Consider the following 19,190-nt stretch of genomic DNA (forward strand, 5'->3'; position numbering starts at 1 on the left):
GATTATATCGACCCCAGTGCGTAACTGGTACTTAATTTATTGACCTCGAAAGGATGAAAGGCAAAGTCGACCTCGGCGGAATTTGAACTCAGAACGTAACCGCAGACGAAATACGGCTACGTATTTCGCCCGGCGTGCTAACGATTCTGCCAGCTCGCCGCCTTAATAATAATAATAATATAATAATATAATAATAATAATAATAATAATAATAATAATAATAATAATAATATAATAATAATAATAATAATAATAATAATAATAATAATAAAATAATAATAATAATAATGATAATAATAATAATAATAATAATATATTTTTTTTAGACATCCACCAGTACAACACAAAAAACAACCAAATATATGGCACACTAGGCATAATAACAACGTGAACTTCCAACCCTGTTGTCTCTTGAGGTCTCTGGGTGAGACTTGGAGCCAAATTGTACAAATATAAAGCAAAAGTCAAACATAATAATAATAATAATAATTATAATAATAATATTGACGAGTTTACGTTGGCGTCATTCGAACTCTGAACTGGGGACAATATCCGAAAGCCTTTTCACCGACACTCTAAACATTCTGCTAATCCTGCACCCATTTATGTCTGCTAACGTTTATATTATGAAGCGAAGATTAATACAATAACTGTGGAAATACTGTATGGTAAAGAGTGTTTGATTTATTACAGCTCTTGACTCAGATTTTTCATGAACGTATGAAGAAAAAATGGAATTCCATTAGAGTTAAGCTTTTTTTTCCTTATATTCGCATCTTCATTCGCGATAATATGAAACTGTAATTTATCAATCGAAAATTATCGAGTATTTTCAAACAAATATAGAAACAATGTCAGATATGTCATCAGTTACTATAGATAAATCTGAAATGGAAAGACTGAAGAAATATATATATATATATATATATATATAGAGAGAGAGAGAGAGAGAGAGAGAGAAGAGAGAGAGAGAGAGATATGCATACATATACATTCTATGTGTGTGTTGGGGTGAATGTGTGAAAGCGTGTGTAGGTGTGTGTATGTTTGCAGACTGCCGAAAGTTTACTCACGCTGGCCACTGGTAAAAAATAGTATTTAATTTTTACCCTGTATCTTTATATTTACATATATGTGTGTGTGTGCAGCAAAGATTGTTTGCCAACATAACATGGTAGTCCTGGTTTAGGATTAATATTGCTGTAAACCAGGCAAACAACCTTTACTACAAAGTACAGTGGCTGAATATCTGATGTTGTGAGATTTAAGAATAGTAAGTTTCTAAATTATATATATATATATATATACATTATATATGTGTGTGTATATATATGTAGATATATGGTGTGTATTTACATATATATATATATATATATATATATATATATATATCATATATAAGTAAATAAATGGTACAACGAAGCACCGATATCTACTGGAAAATAGCGAACGTAATAAATACAACGCTAATGTATAGCTTCACTGCGTATGTACTAGTAAAGATGCCTGTGTGCAACAAACATGAAAAAAATTGTCTTACCTCTAGGAAAACCATCTGAAAAATGAAAAACCTAGTTAATGGATAATGCAGTACCGGTTTCGGATTTTTCAAAATACGCTTGCCAAACGTATACTTGATTTATCCTCATCAGCTGCAAAAACCTCGACAATATTTCAAAAGTTGCCACATCTATGCCAGTACACTCGTCTGAACGCCACAACGTTAACAGAACGAGAACAGTGAAGAAGTTTCAATGAAAATAGTAATGCAATACGAGAGTATTGCTTTCCAGTAAAGGATAGCCCGTGAGGGTAAAATTATGCATAAAAGTAAATAATCAAGGAAGTGAATCGATGAATCGCCACCTTTACATTGTTGATTGAACTGAAATCATAGAATCTGGATTAAAATACTGTGTGGTGTTTAATTACAGTAATGAGATTAGAGTTGGAATTTCCCCAGTATGGGCTTTACTCTTCTTTTTGAGCTTATCAAAGACATACCATGTAGGATAAGTCTAGTTCCAAACAGATCAAATGCTAATAAATCGTTAGGTCAGTATCCAGGATAATTTTATTCTCAGAGGTTTCAGTTTACCGACCTGTATTTAGGTAGAATCCTTGGCTATGTAGTAAAAAGTTATCGTTCCAACCACACGTTTCCGGGTTCAGTCCCACTGCGTGGCAGTGAGTGTCTTCTTTTGTAACCTTGGCCCGATCAAAGCTTGTGACTTTATCCAGTAGACAGAACTGAACGAAATTTGTTATGTGTATGTGTGTGTATAGACATATATATATATATATATATATATATATATTATATATATATATATATTATATAATATATATATATATTATATATATATATGTAGGAGGAGGAGGTGTCTTCGTGTTTGTTGCTGTTCCTTCAGCGAATTTTGTTTGCTTATACTGCGTTACTTAGCGATTCGACAAAAGAACCGATAGAATAAGTACCAGATCATTAAAAGAAAAATAAGTGCTAGTATCGATTTGTTTGACTAAATCCCGCCCAGCATGGCCGCCGTCCAGTGACTGAAATATTTTAAAGATAAAAGATAAATATCGTTTTTTTTTATGTAATATTTAATGTTTTAAATCTTACTTAAGTGAAAAATCTACAATTTCCTTCAAGAGGAATGAAAATAGTTCGTGATGTTCATACTATTTTTAAGTAACATTAGCAATGCAAATGAGATAAATTATTTTCTCCGAAAATGTCCAGTAGACGCGAAACCGGTTCTTGAACACAAAAGCTACATTTAGCACGTCGATAACTTTTCTCGTGCACAATGACATTGTTGCACAATTAAGACTAATTTTGTCACTCTGCAGTATTAGGTGATTTGCATTCGTTTTTCCCAGCTCGTCATTCTAATGACGATTTCGAATTTACAGTGTTTATTCAACCTTGCAATTGTATTCGCTCAATTATGTCCTGTTTTGAAACTAATCCCGTTTATATTCCATGTGGCAATAAATTTCAGAAAACTAAATTTTATAATTTCGTTTTTATTTTATCCCAATTTTATTTAATGTTACTTTACTTTTTTTTTTATTATTTTTCTTTTCCATTTTCGTTTTTTTCATTTTCGCGTTTCGAAAATTCTCTATTTAGTTTTGGTTTTTTCGTTTGTTCATTTACTATTAAAGAATTTCTTTCTTTTGTTATATATATCTTATTTTGATAAAAAAAAAAAAAAGAAATCGTTCAAGTTTATATCTTTTCCAGTGCTGTTTGATAATTTTTGCTTTTAAAAGGTGGATTTTCATTTAAATTGACTCTGAATCCTTATAAATATGCTTAGCTGACAAAATTAAAGTTGTTTCAAAAGAAAAAAATATAAAAAGACGTGAATTTAGATGATTCATGAATGACATACACGTATATGCATATATATTCACACTATGTGTGTATATATGTTTCGTTATATATATATATCAGTGTATATATATATATATATATCTATATATATATATATATATATATGTATATATCTTGTATATATATACATATATATATATATATTGTATATATGTATGTATATATATAATTATATATATATATATTTATATACACATACACACATATATAAATATACAGAGAAGTACGAATATATATATGTTTATAAATATACATATACACTATAATGTATATATATATATTTATAATTGTATATATATATGATTATATATATACACGCACAAACAAATGTATGTATGCAGTTACATATACATATAAAATATATCGTATACATGCATATATATGCACATACACACACATATATATGTATGTATGTATGTATGTATTTATGTATATATATTATATATATATATATATAGCAAATAAGTAACAAGGATGTCAAGGCATTAGTGCACTACGGCCGTTTCAGGCGGCTCCATTTAATCGAACAATGCAAACCTAACTTCAATTTGAAATACACTGTCTTCGGATGACCTAAGACCATATAAGGTTTTCAACATTGTAATGTTTAGCAAATATTGCATCAGAACTAGAGAATAAAGGAATTACCTGCTTGCTGCTATTATTGTAGCACAATGAAATTAGGGAGAAAATATCTCAACTATAATTTGGAGTGGCAGAAGTAAGTTACAGTGTGGGTCATGGTATTTGTTTCGTTATATAGTCATAGCGAATCTATAGCCATGGTAATCTAGAGGTTTTAGAGAGTATCTGGCAGTAATTAATTTATTATCAGTAACTAGAACTTAACTGTCAATTCCCAGTGGTTTTAATTCTTAGTGGACGTAGTATACTAGGTGTAATAGATCTTTTGATATAGTGATAAGGAGATAGGAATAATTGTAACTATATTACCATCTCATAACCCCCATTGTTATTCTCCTCTGCCAATCCAAATAATAGTTGCGAATTTTCTCCTTAAGTTCATTCTACTGCACTAAGAGCAGGAAGCATGTAATTGTTTTAGTCTCTAGTTTTGATGAAATATTTGCTAAAACTTACAATGGAGTATCCTGTATGTTGAAAACCTATATGGTCTTAGGCATCCGAAGAAGGCGATGTGTTTCAAACTGTTGTAATGCTTGTATTGTTATAGGAACATAAACCTTCTTCCACTAAAAGATAGCTTAAACTGTGCTCTGAATGGAGGTGTAGTCAAATCCTATTTCATGGACTCAACCATGTTCTAAAATAAGTCGAAAGATAAGCTACTATAAATCGGCACGAACTTTCCGGAAAACCCATATATATAATGTGTATATATATATATAATATATATATATATATATATATATATATATATATATATATTAATATACATACATAAAACTATACATACATATATATATATATATATATATTTATATATATATATTACATATATATATATTTATATATATATATATACATGTTCGATTCCTCTATGAGCAGTATATACTGGTCTTAATGTCCAATATGATGTCTAGAAAATTAGCTGTTGTTGGATCAGTCGATATAATTACAATTAAGGAAATCTTCTCCATACACCTACCTGTCCCGCCCTGAAATTTTTCCGGTGTGTGACCGCCTACATTGTGCGAAACTTACCAGGCCATCGTCTCTGTAAAAGCCTGTGGAGTAGGAAGAGATTCTATTTTTGAGAATGTAACTAATAAATAAATCCCGAGATGTCGGCCACGCAGTCTCATTCCCACCGAGACGCCGAACCTTGAGTGTCTCTCCTTTTCCACTCAGTGGGAATGGTTATGGTATAACAATAGTTCATGCTATTCATAATTATTCCAGTATCAAGGTCACTAATCGTAGCAAATTATTTCGCCATGTTCAAGTCTATTTTGGATAAGAAATTTGGATATAGTTACTAAAGTTTAGAACAAGTGCATTAATTTTCATGTTTTGTTTAACATACATAGTACAAGTTAAGCGATTACAGCTAAGTATCTTATAGAGCTACAATCCCTGATACATGCAATTTCTCAGTGGATTTAATTGAAGTCAGTTTCATTTTTCTCCAGTTTTTCTCATCTCATACGAGACGTCACTGAGTCCCTTATTGATAGGTTCGACGATTGTAGAATTTCTTCCGACCTACTTAGTACCATGAGTACTGCATTCATGTAGACGTTACCACCTGTATATCAATAACTGCGTTATAATCATATGTAGTAGGTATGTATGTATGTATGTGTATATATATATATATATATATAAATACAATTTTCCGTGGGTATGTCTATGAATTTCATTTATTTTTATTTTGTGTTCTCCGCTGATGAAGCAAGACTCTTTTTGTATTAATCCAGAAATCGGAACCGATTCGGGAATAACTATATTTTTATGAATTTCTGTTAGCTTGCTTTCCTCGTTTCGGCATGTGGTGTAATAATTACAATTGAAAATATTTTATGTGGTTAGACGATTTACTGGCAAAGAAAATTTATTTTTTCCTTATTTATAATTGTATAATTTTCATCTTAAAAGATTACCCTGGGCACTGATAAAATTTTTAATAAAATGTTATCCTTCTATTAGAAGTAAATTAAGTCTCATTCACTTCGGGACTGGTTAATCACGTGTGTGTGTTTCCTGACCGACTACACTTGTGCCGAGGAATTTTGAATTGGATATTTTGGGGGTACTTAAATGTATTCATGACTTTGCATCTGCTTTTCTGTGCGTATGTCTAAGTATTTCATTTATTTTCATTTTGTGTTCCTCGCTGATGAAGGAAGAATCCTTTTGGGATTAATCTAGAAATCGGAACAGATTCGATGATAGTATATTTATATCAATTTCTGTCAGCTTGTTTTCCTCCTTTCGCCACGTGGTGTAATAATACAACTGAAAATATTTTATGTGGTTAGAAGATTTAGCGTCTATTTATCAGCATATTGGCAAAGAATTTTTTCTTTCTTTTTGCCCTTATTTTTCATATGCTGGCCACTGATAAAAGTTTTCAACAAAATTTTATCTTTATATTACAAGTAAATACATACATACATACATATATATGTGTGTCTGTGTGTGTGTTTACATATATATATATATATATATATATATATATATATATATATATGTATGTATGTATGTATGTATGTATTAATTTAGAAAATGGAGATATGGCCTTAATATAAATGATTATCTACAAAAATCCAACATATTCTCTTACATCTGTTTCAATTTAGCCTAAACGATTAAATTATGAAAATTAAATCATATTAGGCAAAATCTCAAAAGAAAAGTAGAAAAGAATATGTCTGTGTGTGTGTGTGTGTGGTGTGTGTGTGTGTGTGTGTGTCTGTGTGTGTGTGTGTGTGTGTGCATGTGAAGGCGCATGGTTTAGTGGATAGGGTTTTGCACTCACGATTGGGAGATCGTAGTTTCAGTTCCCAGACGGGGCGTTGCATTGTGCTCTTGAAGAAAACACTTTATTTCATGCTGCTCTGCGATCATTTCATCATCTGATATGTGGCACACATGTTCACCTGTACAGGTAATGTCGATCTGATGAGAGAGAGTGAGCTAATGTGCTGCACAAACATTTGATCAATATAAACAAATCATTTATGTGGTCGTTCAACCAGAAATTGCCGAACTGTCATACTTGTTTCTTTATTGCCCACGGGGACTAAACGTAGAGGGGACAAACAGGGACAGGCAAAGGGATTACGTCGATTACATTGACCCCAGTGCGTAACTGTTACTTAAATTATCGTCCCCGAAAGGATGAAAGGCAAAGTGGACCTCGGTGGTATTTTGAACTCAGAACGTAGCGGCAGAGGAAATACCGCTAAGCATTTCGCCCGGTGTGCTAACGTTTCTGCCAGCTCGCCGCCTTCTTGTAATGACAGACTAAATACCTATTTCTTTACTACCCACAAGGGGCTAAACACAGAGAGGACAAACAAGGACAGACAAACGGATTAAGTCGATTACATCGAAACGAGTGCGTAACTGGTACTTATTTAATCGACCCCGAAAGGATGAGCGGCAAAGTCGACCTCGGCGGAATTTGAACTCAGAACGTAGTGGCAGACGAAATACCTAATTCTTTACTACCCACAAGGGGCTAAACAGAGAGTGGTACTTATTTAATCGACCCCGAAAGGATGAGCGGCAAAGTCGACCTCGGCGGAATTTGAACTCAGAACGTAACGGCAGACGAAATACCGCTAAGCACTTCGCTCGGCGTGCTAACGATTCTGCCAGCTCGCCGCCGAACTGTCATACGTCGTCTAACGACGGGAGAGTCCATGATGTGCGTCTGTGTGTTTGCGTATGTACGTGTACGTGAGTGAATGCGTGTTTATAAATATGCGTACATCAATATGCGTGCATAAACATGTGCCTGTGTGTGTGTGCGAGCAAGAGTGATAGCTTGTGTGTGTATAAATATATGTACATACATGTGTGTGTCTGCGTGTGTTTGTAGATAAATCGATAGATCGGTACATGGATGAATGTAAGTATAGACATCTTAAACGGCAACACTTTTGAGTAGGTTCCGTCATGAAGGTTCTTCGTGCAGTCTAATGAAACAATAAGGCGAGACTGATAAAAATAAATGTCATTATCCATGATAAAAAATCATGATAAAAAATCACCTCAGCCTATATTTAGTATTGAGTTCTATATCACAAAATGCTTAATCAGTGTGTATCAGGCATCCATGTGTGCTAAATACCTAGACATTACTCAATGGAATAGAAGCAAATTTTTTCACCGTTCAGTCATGCTTACCTCCGTAAATAAATATAAATAAATAAAGATAGATAGATAGATAGATGGATGGATGGATGGATGGATAGATAGATAGATAATAGATAGATAGATAGATAGATAGATAGATAGATAGATAGATAGATAGATAGATAGATAGATAGACACACACACTCATTCACACATATATACATATGTGTGTGTGTGTTTTAATACATACAAACAGGCACACATGCATACACGCACATATATATATATATATATACACACACATATATAGCATACGTAGATATATACTTATGTACATACATACATACATACATACATACATACATACATACATACATACATACATACATACATACATAAATACATATATAATTTCATTGCTATAATTGTAACTATGTTTAGAAATCAGTCAATAGAAACGTATGAGCTATTTCTCATTTTCAGCGCCATATTGATTTAAATTCTTCCACTATTCTTCAGCATTTTTCGCCAAATTCACATATAATTGTACGCTGAAGCAATTTGGGATGTTTGTTTGTATTCATACTTTCGTCCTGTTAGGGGTTTTTTTTTGTTTTGTTTTGTTTTTTATTTGTTTCTTTTGGGGTTTTATTATTATTTTTTTTTTCTTTCTTGGCTTTTCAAGACTTTCATGTGAGCTAACGTAAAAATGAGTGTCTCAAAACGTGTCTGTTTGACTTCAGTGTAACAGAATGAATAAAATGCTGCTGTCTTGGTGGACGTGGGTGGTGATATGTATTTGTGGTGTTGTGTTGGGTCGTAGGTGGAAGTAACACTAGTGATGCTAGCGATGGCGGACGGAAATACAATCTCAAAATAGCACGTCAATGAATGGGTGAAGTTGGGAAAAAAAAAAAAAAAAAACTACACCAATGTCTGCCTTATTGATTGTCATTTCTTTTTTACCAATAAGTATCAATAATCAATTACACATACCTGTAGCAGCAAACACAGTCAATACAGAAATTGAATTATTACAAATCTATAACTTCCATCAAATTGTTAAATCAAATTTCGTTCCAAACTCTTTTTCTTTTGTCGTCACCATTGTCATGGTTGTAGATGCTCTTGCTGCCGCTGCTTTCTTATACATATTCTTCTAGTTGTTGTTGTTGTTTCCAGTTGTTGGTTTTATTGCTCTTCTTGTTGTTGCAGTCGCTGTTGTTGTGTTACTGCTTCTGAAACTTTGCGGTCTAATATGGACAATATATATAGAAAGATAAGAAGGGGAAGAAAATTACTCTATAGCTATATAAACTCTTTTACTTCTCATTTTATTCCTCCTTAAATACATACAAGCGCATACACACACTCATATACATACATTCATAGATATATACATTTATGTATTTGTACAATTATACACATATATATGAATATGGGTGTATACGCATACACACACACCCACATGCGTGTGTGTGTGCGAGCGTGCGTGTTTGTGAGTGTGCGTGCGTGTCTGTGTGTGTATGTGTGTGTGTATTGGAACTATGACAATTTCATCCACCTAATTATCCAAGATGAATTGTGTAGAGGACCACCGTATCTACCTATATATATATATATATATATATATATATTGCAATCCATTTTTTCTCAACGAGTTCCATCTTGATTTCTCTGTTCCATTCCTTTCAAATCTTTCTCTCTCACTCTCTCTCACTTTATCTCTCTCTCTCTCTCTCTCTCTCTCTCTCTCTCTCTCTCGGATAGACAGATATATATTCAACGCAATTTAAATAAGTAATATGTACATATACGCATAAATATATATACAAGTATAAATATATATATATATATAACAATTTAATAAATAAAACATATGCATACATACATATATGTGCATACCTACATCTATATGTATATATACATGCATATATATATATGAGTACAGGACAGCACAAATGATATATATATATATATACATATATATATATACTGCATACATATATATATGTATGTACACATACATGAACACACACAATATACATATTATTATTATTATTATTATTATTATTATTATTATTATTATTATTATTATTATTATTATTTTATTAATTGCACTCCACGCATCCCTTTCCAAGTAAGTTTAATATATATTATATATATATATATATAATATATATATATATATATATATATATACATACACATATATGCATACATGTATATTTAGATATTTGTATGCAGCCTCCTTTCGCATGTGTGTATACTAATACACCCACGTTGTGTGAATTTTGGTGTGTTTGTATGGAGAGCAGTATTTGAATTGAGAGAGAAGCCTGTATGCGTATGCATTTATGTATGTGTGAATGTCAGCGTATACCATTACTATTAAACATCCTTTCCCGCTGCCTGTCTGCTTCCCATAATGCTATAAACATTAGTCTTTTTTTTTATTCCGTTTCAATATGTCTGTCTTCAATTACACATAAGCGCACAGATTCGCATACACACATACAAACGCACATATAGATATATGTATATATACGCATATATACGTATATATATACACTCACAAACACAGATACACATATATATATATATGCAGGTATTAGTGTTTTTTTTTTTATCTGGCGTTCTATATAAAACAGTCTGATATGAAACTGAAGGATCGCTCGATACTTTTTAGTAGACGACATATATATTAATTTTTACAAATAAAGCATTGATATGACTTTAAAGTTTTCATTTTTCCAGCGGTCATTTAATTCAGATGTGCTTTGTGTAGACGAATATAATAATAATAATAATAACAATAATAATAATAATATAAATAATATATATATATGCATATATACATACGTATACGTTCATACATGTATAAGTTTATACATATGCATATGTGGGCACAGGATGTCACAAAACGTAAAGAATAAAAAATGAGTACGAGAACATGGAATAGGAACTTTTTTGCAAGCAACCAAAGAAACAGATAGAAAACAAGAAAAACAACACTAAGAACGACCCTTATTATTTGTTGGCTGTTTTTCTAATCCATATTTCGAGCATTTCACGACAAGTTGCGGGACCAGGTGTTTCATCGAAGGCGTATGTTGTCGTGAATTGCAGTTGAGTTCCTGAATAATTTCCTATAGCTTCATCGGAACCTCGAACGTGAGGTGCAATTTATTTCGGAAAAACACCTACATTTTTGCAATATACACGGAAAGCATTGCCAATGTGAAAAGTGTATCTAAAATATATACACACATAGGCGCAGGAGTGGCTGTGTGGTAAGTAGCGTGTTTACCAACCACATGGTTCAGTTCCACTGCGTGGCACCTTGGGCAAGTGTCTTCTACTATAGCCTCGGGCCGACCAAAGCCTTGTGAGTGGATTTGGTAGACGGAAACTGAAAGAAGCCCGTCGTATATATGTATATATATATATGCGTGTGTATGTTTGTGTGTCTGTGTTTGTCCCCCTAGCATTGCTTGACAACCGATGCTGGTGTGTTTACGTCCCCGTCACTTAGCGGTTCGGCAAAAGAGACCGATAGAATAAGTACTGGGCTTACAAAAGAATAAGTCCCGGGGTCGATTTGCTCGATTAAAGGCGGTGCTCCAGCATGGCCGCAGTCAATGACTGAAACAAGTAAAAGAAAGAAAAAAAAGAATAGAACATATATATGAATATTGAAAGGAGTTTTATATAGACATATGTGTGCATACATGCATGCACACATACATATATGTTTGAGTGTGCGCATATGTATACATGCATACATACATACAATACATACATACATGCGTTTGAGTGTGTATGGGTTGCGTACGCGCGTGAGTATGTAACTTTTGCGATCTTTGTTATATAAGTATATATAACAATTCTTTTGACGCACTAGACAACATAAACCCTGTTGGATATAAAGTCCCTTGTTCCCGTATATATTCCGTCCTAGGTTCTTATATATCGAACCTCCCATAGCTATTTTTATATGCTCACTGATTACAGGCGATATTTCCTCTCCAGCACCACCCAGTGAAAACAAAGATCACAGCAAAGGGTGTTTGATACTATCTTATACAGTTTATCAACGAATTGTTCTTAATGTTTTATTTCTTCTCTTTAGATTTATGTTCTAAAAATGGAATAGTTAAGATTGCTTATTGTGTGATATGTTTTAATTAAACATCTTAAATAAGACCGAAACAATGCAAGACGAAATACAAAGTAAGCTAAAAAAACAAAAATGCAAACAAAACAACAATTGGAGTTTTATCATATACTAGCAGTATCGCCCGGCGTTGCTCGGGTTTGTAAGGGAAATAACTACATAAGCATTTTTAGAGAGTTATAGCCAAAAAATAGCAAAAAATGCATTAAAAATGGAAAAAAAATTATGGTAAATTTTTTTTTTAATCGTTGACTCATCGTAGACATTTTTAGAGAGTTACTTCCCTTATATCATAGCGAAAAAATGCATTAAAATGGAAAAAAAATTATGGTAATTTTTTTTTTAACTCGTAGACTCATCGTAGACGCGCGCTAATACCCAGAAGGGCTCGATATGAATCACGACTATAAGATACCCGGTTTTGGTTAAACTGCACCGCAAAATGTGGGAGTAGTTAGGAATCTAAATCGTAGGAGACAGACAGCACACAACCTCACTTTTATATATAAAGATTTTAACATTCCAGGGTTATAACCCTTTCGCCAGGATATGCAGAGAAATAAATCGTTGCTCAGATTTTTGAGAGAGAATGGTGACATACGCAGGCTGGTGTTATCAACTGAAACCAACAGTTAACAACTGAAAAGAGCTACACGAAGCAGACTGGTTGCTATAACGACACCAGTCTCCGCTTATCCCCATCACTCTCCAAACACACGCATCTGAGCAACGACTTCTTCCATCCTCATTTCACTACCTGTCCTGAAGAAGCGGTCATAACTCCAAAATATCCAAATATATGACAAAACAGCAACTGTTTTTCTCTTTTCTTTTTTGTAGTTTAATTTGTTGTTCATCGCTCATTGCTTCGGCCTTATCTAACACATTCATTTTACGTTCTGTTGTGTCTAGAGAGAGTCATTTTCATTTTGTCCCTTATAATTTAACACACGCACCGGTAAAATTTCCACTTATTTCTTATTTTTATTTTCCCAAAATTTTCGTTGCGTCTTGCAACCTTTTCAATAGTCTTGACTCTGTCCGTTATTTACACTGCGTTCCTTTTTGTTTGTTTGTGCGCATGTATGGGTCTCTGTGTGTGTGTGTGTGCCTATGTATGTATGCAATTGTGTCTATGTATATATGTGTGTGTATGCATATGTATATATGTATGTATGTGTGTGCATCTGTATGTATGTATTGTGCATATTCATGTGTTGCAAGTCCGTGTTTGTGTATTTTCTATGAATGTGTGTGTGTTGAGCATGTCTTTGTATATGTATGCACCTCTGTCCCCTTGGGTGTGCATGTCTGTGTGTGTGTGTGTGTTTTGTAACTATGTACCACGTTTGTCTAATCCTAAATAATATATAATTATTTGTACTTACTCTTTAACGTATACGTCACAATTGTGAATTATTGAGACGTACTTCTGTTATTCCTTGTGAATCGGTGTTATACAAACAACATACAGAAATATAGTTTAATGTTTTTCACGACACTGAAACGTCGATAAACACGAAATGGTGAAATAATTCGTTTTTAACATTGAAACTCAAAGTAGATAATGCTATAAGTAATAGCATGTACATATTGTGTTAAAAAGAAACGCTTACTGAGGAAAACCTGGAGGTTTCTATGAAAATTTATGCATAAATCTGCCTGACATTAAATTGAATGATCGCACCATACTTTTTTGAAGATTACCTGGAAAAGGTTGATGGTAAATTCGAAGTTTCGACTTGTTCGCCTCATCAGACAGTGATGGCACGCTAACCGGAATTTTGAAATCACTGTCAACCTTTTGCTTATAAAATGTGTTGGAGCCAATGTGTGCGTGCGTGCGTGTGTGTTTGTATGTGTGTGTGAGTGTGTGTGTGTGAGTGTGTGTGTGTGTGTGAGTGTGTGTGTGTGTGTGTGTGTGTGTGTGTAGTATCCTTTTGAAGTCGTATTTAGTGTTGTTGATTTCTTTTGACGTTTAACATAGCTTCCAGGACAAAACAAAATTGTTTTGCAACGTTGTCGCTATTTATATTATTGGCGGTTGTTGTTGCTGTTATTGTTGTTCTTAGTGATGATGCGGTGGTGGTGGTGGTGGTGGTGTGGTGGTGATATTGTTGTTGCTGCACTTCAGTAAAAACCCAATTCAATTAATCTAATTAATCCAATCTATTCCTGAAATATTTCATCTAAATATTTTACGTACGCATAGATTATTTCGATAAAAAATATAACGCTATATACATATATATACACACGTGCGCATACACGCACACACATACACCACACATATATGTTATAAATATATATATATATATACATATATATTATATATATATATATATATATATATATATATATATATATATAAAATATATATGGATATACATATATATACATCTATATATTTATATATATACATATATATACATATATATATATATGTTATATATATATGTATATATATATATATGTATATATATATATATATATATATATTATATATATATAGGATATACATATATACACATCTATATATATTTATACACACACACACATATATATATACGTATCCATGTATATGAATATGTGTATATATATGTGTATGTGTATGTATATCGGTAGAGAGCGAGAGAAGTAATATATATGTACGCAAACACACACACACACACAGACGCAAGCATACTTACACAACCGTTTAACTGTAAATTCGCGTTCTTTTTCTTTTCTTCTGTAATTAAACAGTAGCCATGTTGGGAATAAGTATTCGAGGATTAATTCTACCGTATGGGCCCCAGGTACTTAGTTTTATACGCTTTGAATGCAGTTTGTTGAACTGTTACATACGGTAAACAGACACTTGCACCAATTCTTAAGTGCGAACGGAAAAGCCAGACTGAGACACACAAAATATAGTAAAATAGATGCCTGTTTGTAGTGTGTGTGTGTGTGAGAGAGAGAGAGAGAGAGAGAGAGAGAGAGAGAGAGAGAGAGAGGTAGGGAGCGTGCGTTGCGTGCGTGTGTGTATATATTCAATACAGGCTTTGGCATTGTTTCCGTCGAAGAAATATCACTCTCAGACAAGAAGATACTGACAAACAAGACTTTATAGTAGAAGATACTTGCCTAAGTTGCGACTCAAAGTAATTGTCCTCGGAATTCTAATCGACTCGCCCCACTCCTCATAAATTTCAGGCTTTGTGCCTAGAGTAGAAAAGAACATTCCAGGCTTTGACCAGTTCTAAGACAATCCCTAATAAAATCCACAAGTGATCAGATATATTTCAACGCAAACCTGAGCATCACCTTGTTTCGGAGGCATTGTCTATCGAGGACTACATTTACCAATATATCATTACATTTTTAACGACATTGGATATTTATTAAAAGAAAAATTAGCTGCTACTTCTAGCAGGTTAAATGACCATGCAGTGATCCACCTTCTCTCTCCGTCCCTCCTACTCGCTCTGTGAATGCGCGTTTATGATTGTGTATATTTGTGAGTGTGTGTGTGTTTGTGTGTGTTTGTGTTTGTGTGTGTGAGTGTGTGTGTGTGTGTTTGTGTGTGTGTGACTCGAGTTATAAATGGAAAGGAAAGATGTTTGACGTATTTAATGTCTACCAAACATGTCGGCTTGTCCGTGTCGTCAATCGTTTATGATGTCCATTTATGGAGTCTCGTCGACGCATTTATATTATATTTCTAAATGTTAAACAATGGTTAAACATATATTTATGTAGATAATGGCCATTGTGACGACGACGATAATCATTTTGATCATGGCTACGAAGATAAAGATGATGCAAGGAAATAATGTTTACGATGATAGTGACCGTTTTTGCAGATGCTGATAACGTCACTGCAGCTGGATGATGATTATTGATGATGATGGTGGAGGTGGTCGTCGTCGTCTTTGTCGTCTTCGTGGTCGTGATCGTGGTCGTGGTAGTGGTCGTCGTGGGCGTGGTGGTGGGAGTGGTGGTAGTGGTGTGGTAGTGGTGGGGGTGGGGTGGGGGGGGTTTTGGTGGTGGTGGCCGTCGTCGTTGTCTTCGTGTCGTGTTCGTGATCATGGTGGTGATCGTGGTCGTGGTCGTCGTAAGCGTGGTGGTGGTGGTGGTAGTGGTGGTGGTTGTTTTGGTGATGGTGGTGGTCGTCGTGGTTGTGGTCCTGGTCCTGGTCGTCGTGATCCTCGTCGTCGTCGTCATGGTGGTCGTGGTCGTGGTCGTGGTCGTGGTGTCCACGATGGTGGTGGTAGTGGTCATGGTTATGGTGACGTTGGGGATGATGGTTGTAGCCCTGGTGGTGGTGGTGGTGGTGGTGTTGATGGTGATGATGATGGTGATGATGACAACGATGATGATACTGAAGGTGATGATGATGATGGAGATGGTGGTGGTGGTGGTAGTGGTAATGGTAATGCTGCTGGTGCTGGTGAATATAGTGACGATGATGATAATGATAGTGGTGGTGCTGGTGCTGGTGGTGGTGGTGGTGGTGGTGGTGGTGGTTGTGGTGGTGGTGGCGGTGGTGGTGGTGGTGGTGGTGGTGATGGTGGTGGCTGTGGTGGTGGTGGTGGTATGGTGTTGTTGTTGTTGTTGTTGATGGTGGTGGTGGTGGTGGTGGTGGTGGTGGTGGTGGTGGTGGTGGTGGTGTGGTGGTGGTGGTGGTGGTGGTAGTGACGATGGTGATGATAAGTGAATGTAATAATAAGTCAAGGAAGGTGGGTATCTTTTATTTAACTTTGATAATCTGGCATGGATTTTCAAAAGCCAAAATTAACCTCAAGTAAAGAACCTCATTGGATAACTGCTCACATCTACGATGCAATGCTATTAATAGACACACAAGCAGTTAAAAACCTTATCGTAAAGGCGATATATTTTCGGTTGACTGATAAAGATTTACTCACCGTTTCTGTCCTTCTACAACTGTGTGAAAGGAAGAATTCGGTCAAATTAACACAAAATAAAATACTAGGAAGAGAAGAAAAACAGGAGCAAATGTAAGGGAATTTCAGCGAAAATACAGCAGCGTAGCGTGCGCACTGACATCCAAAATCTATCTGTGTTTGCATACGCAAACATATGAAATACAAAAGCGTAGAAGATAAAGGCGTGGTTTTGTGATAAGAAATTTGCTTCCCAACCGCTTGACTGTTTACTGGTTCCATACTCAAGACTTTTCGTGTATTCTATTCGCAAATTATGAATATTAAGCTTATTACGTAACTCCGAGCTTCTTGAAACAGCTGTCGGGTTCAGAACTTATGTACTTTATTTTCTCCTCTATTTGTTAGGCTGTATGTAAATACATTTGTATATATATACCTATATATATATATATATGTGTGTGTGTGTGTGTGTGTGTGTGTGTGTGTGTGTGTGTGTGTGTGTGTGTATGTATGTATGTATGTATATGTACTACCTAAAGTACCCGTCCTTTAGACGGTTTAAGTTGCTCCTTGAATTAGCTCTTTAACCTTGCGGCAGCAGTCACGCGAGCACTGCATGTTGGCCGAGTTGTGTGCTGGTCAGGTGTCTCTGTAGCTCTTGCGGCAGCATTCAGCGCTAATCAAAATACACGCTCCTCAGTAGATTCGTTTGATAGTGAAACAGCAGTAATTTGTGCGTTTTTCTGCCCTACGCGATGCAAGTTTTCTTGCTGAGTTTAGATGTGATGATTGCAAATTATTGAGTCTTGCACTATCGGCAGCTAATCTGGTTAACCTAGTTGCCCTCTGTTCCTCGGTTTCATTAGTTCAACGCTGCCTTGCAAAACGATAAATAGTGTAAAGTCAAATGTTAAACTCATCATAGAAATAGTTTAGGAATTGTTGGTTGTAAAATATCGAAAATATTTATCTCAAGGAAACGTACTTTTTTGTATCAAGTGCAAAGAGTGAAAATAAATCCTAGGGAAAACAATGATTTTATAACCTCAGGATGAGTTGTTATTGTTGCAGGTAAAACTACAAAATGCCGACTTGTAGAACTGAACAACTTGCATACAGGAAGTCATCCATTTTTTGCACGCGTATGATAATTATCATATCTTAAGATAGATTCGCATCGATGCACTCGTTAAATCGATTCATGCGATCGATAGCGCAGAAGGTAGAATCGCAAAAACACGCGTTAAATTGTACAAATGAAGGAAAATATAAGTTGTCATAAATTATGAGAACGAAAGTTTTTAAATCGCACCCAATCTGTTCGGAAACCAAAGCACTGAAAAACAATGACAATGTGAAGCAAAAAATTAAAGACTATAGCTAGAAATTAAATTTCTAAGCCCTATGACTCCAAAGGACGGCATAAGTATAATTGGAAAGAACCTATACAGATGAGTGCTTTAAGACCTTACCTCAGAGGATTAAACATTTTGGAAATAGCTCCATTAATTTACTCAAAGCTTGGCAAGCGAACAATTAACAGTTTATTTACGGAAACAACGCCTTACGTTTGTAAACAGGAATCCAATAAAAACGAAATACAATAAGTGTGATAATGCTTTCGTTTTTCACAACTGATACTATCCTGCATTATTTTCTACAAACAATTTAGGTGAATACTGCACATTTTTAGCGACAGTCAAAGTTATAATCAACTTTTAAAAAATACATTTATTATTATACTTCCTATAAAAAATTGTCGACTATATAAATAAACAAAATGACCGCCCTAACGTGACCAACGAATGTAAAAAAAAAACATTAAAAAAATTTGCTTATGACGTTTATGCCCAGCAATAAAAAAAACCTCTTGTTTTCATGTCTAATTACTGCAGCATTTTCGTGCATTCTTTGTGTGCACTTAACAGCT

General features: G+C 34.5%; 1 long non-coding RNA gene across 1 annotated transcript; it reads right to left on the reverse strand.

The window, feature by feature from the left end:
* Positions 1–1,210: 1,210 nt before the first annotated feature.
* Positions 1,211–12,544, reverse strand: LOC118765546. Its single transcript, XR_005001409.1, has 3 exons — positions 12,528–12,544; positions 10,631–10,636; positions 1,211–1,281 (listed from the first exon to the last, which is right to left on the reverse strand). It is a non-coding gene; the product is annotated as an uncharacterized LOC118765546 (long non-coding RNA).
* Between the last annotated feature and the right edge of the window lie 6,646 nt (positions 12,545–19,190).

Source organism: Octopus sinensis, linkage group LG12 (assembly GCF_006345805.1).
Source record: "Octopus sinensis linkage group LG12, ASM634580v1, whole genome shotgun sequence".
NCBI lineage: Eukaryota > Metazoa > Mollusca > Cephalopoda > Octopoda > Octopodidae > Octopus > Octopus sinensis.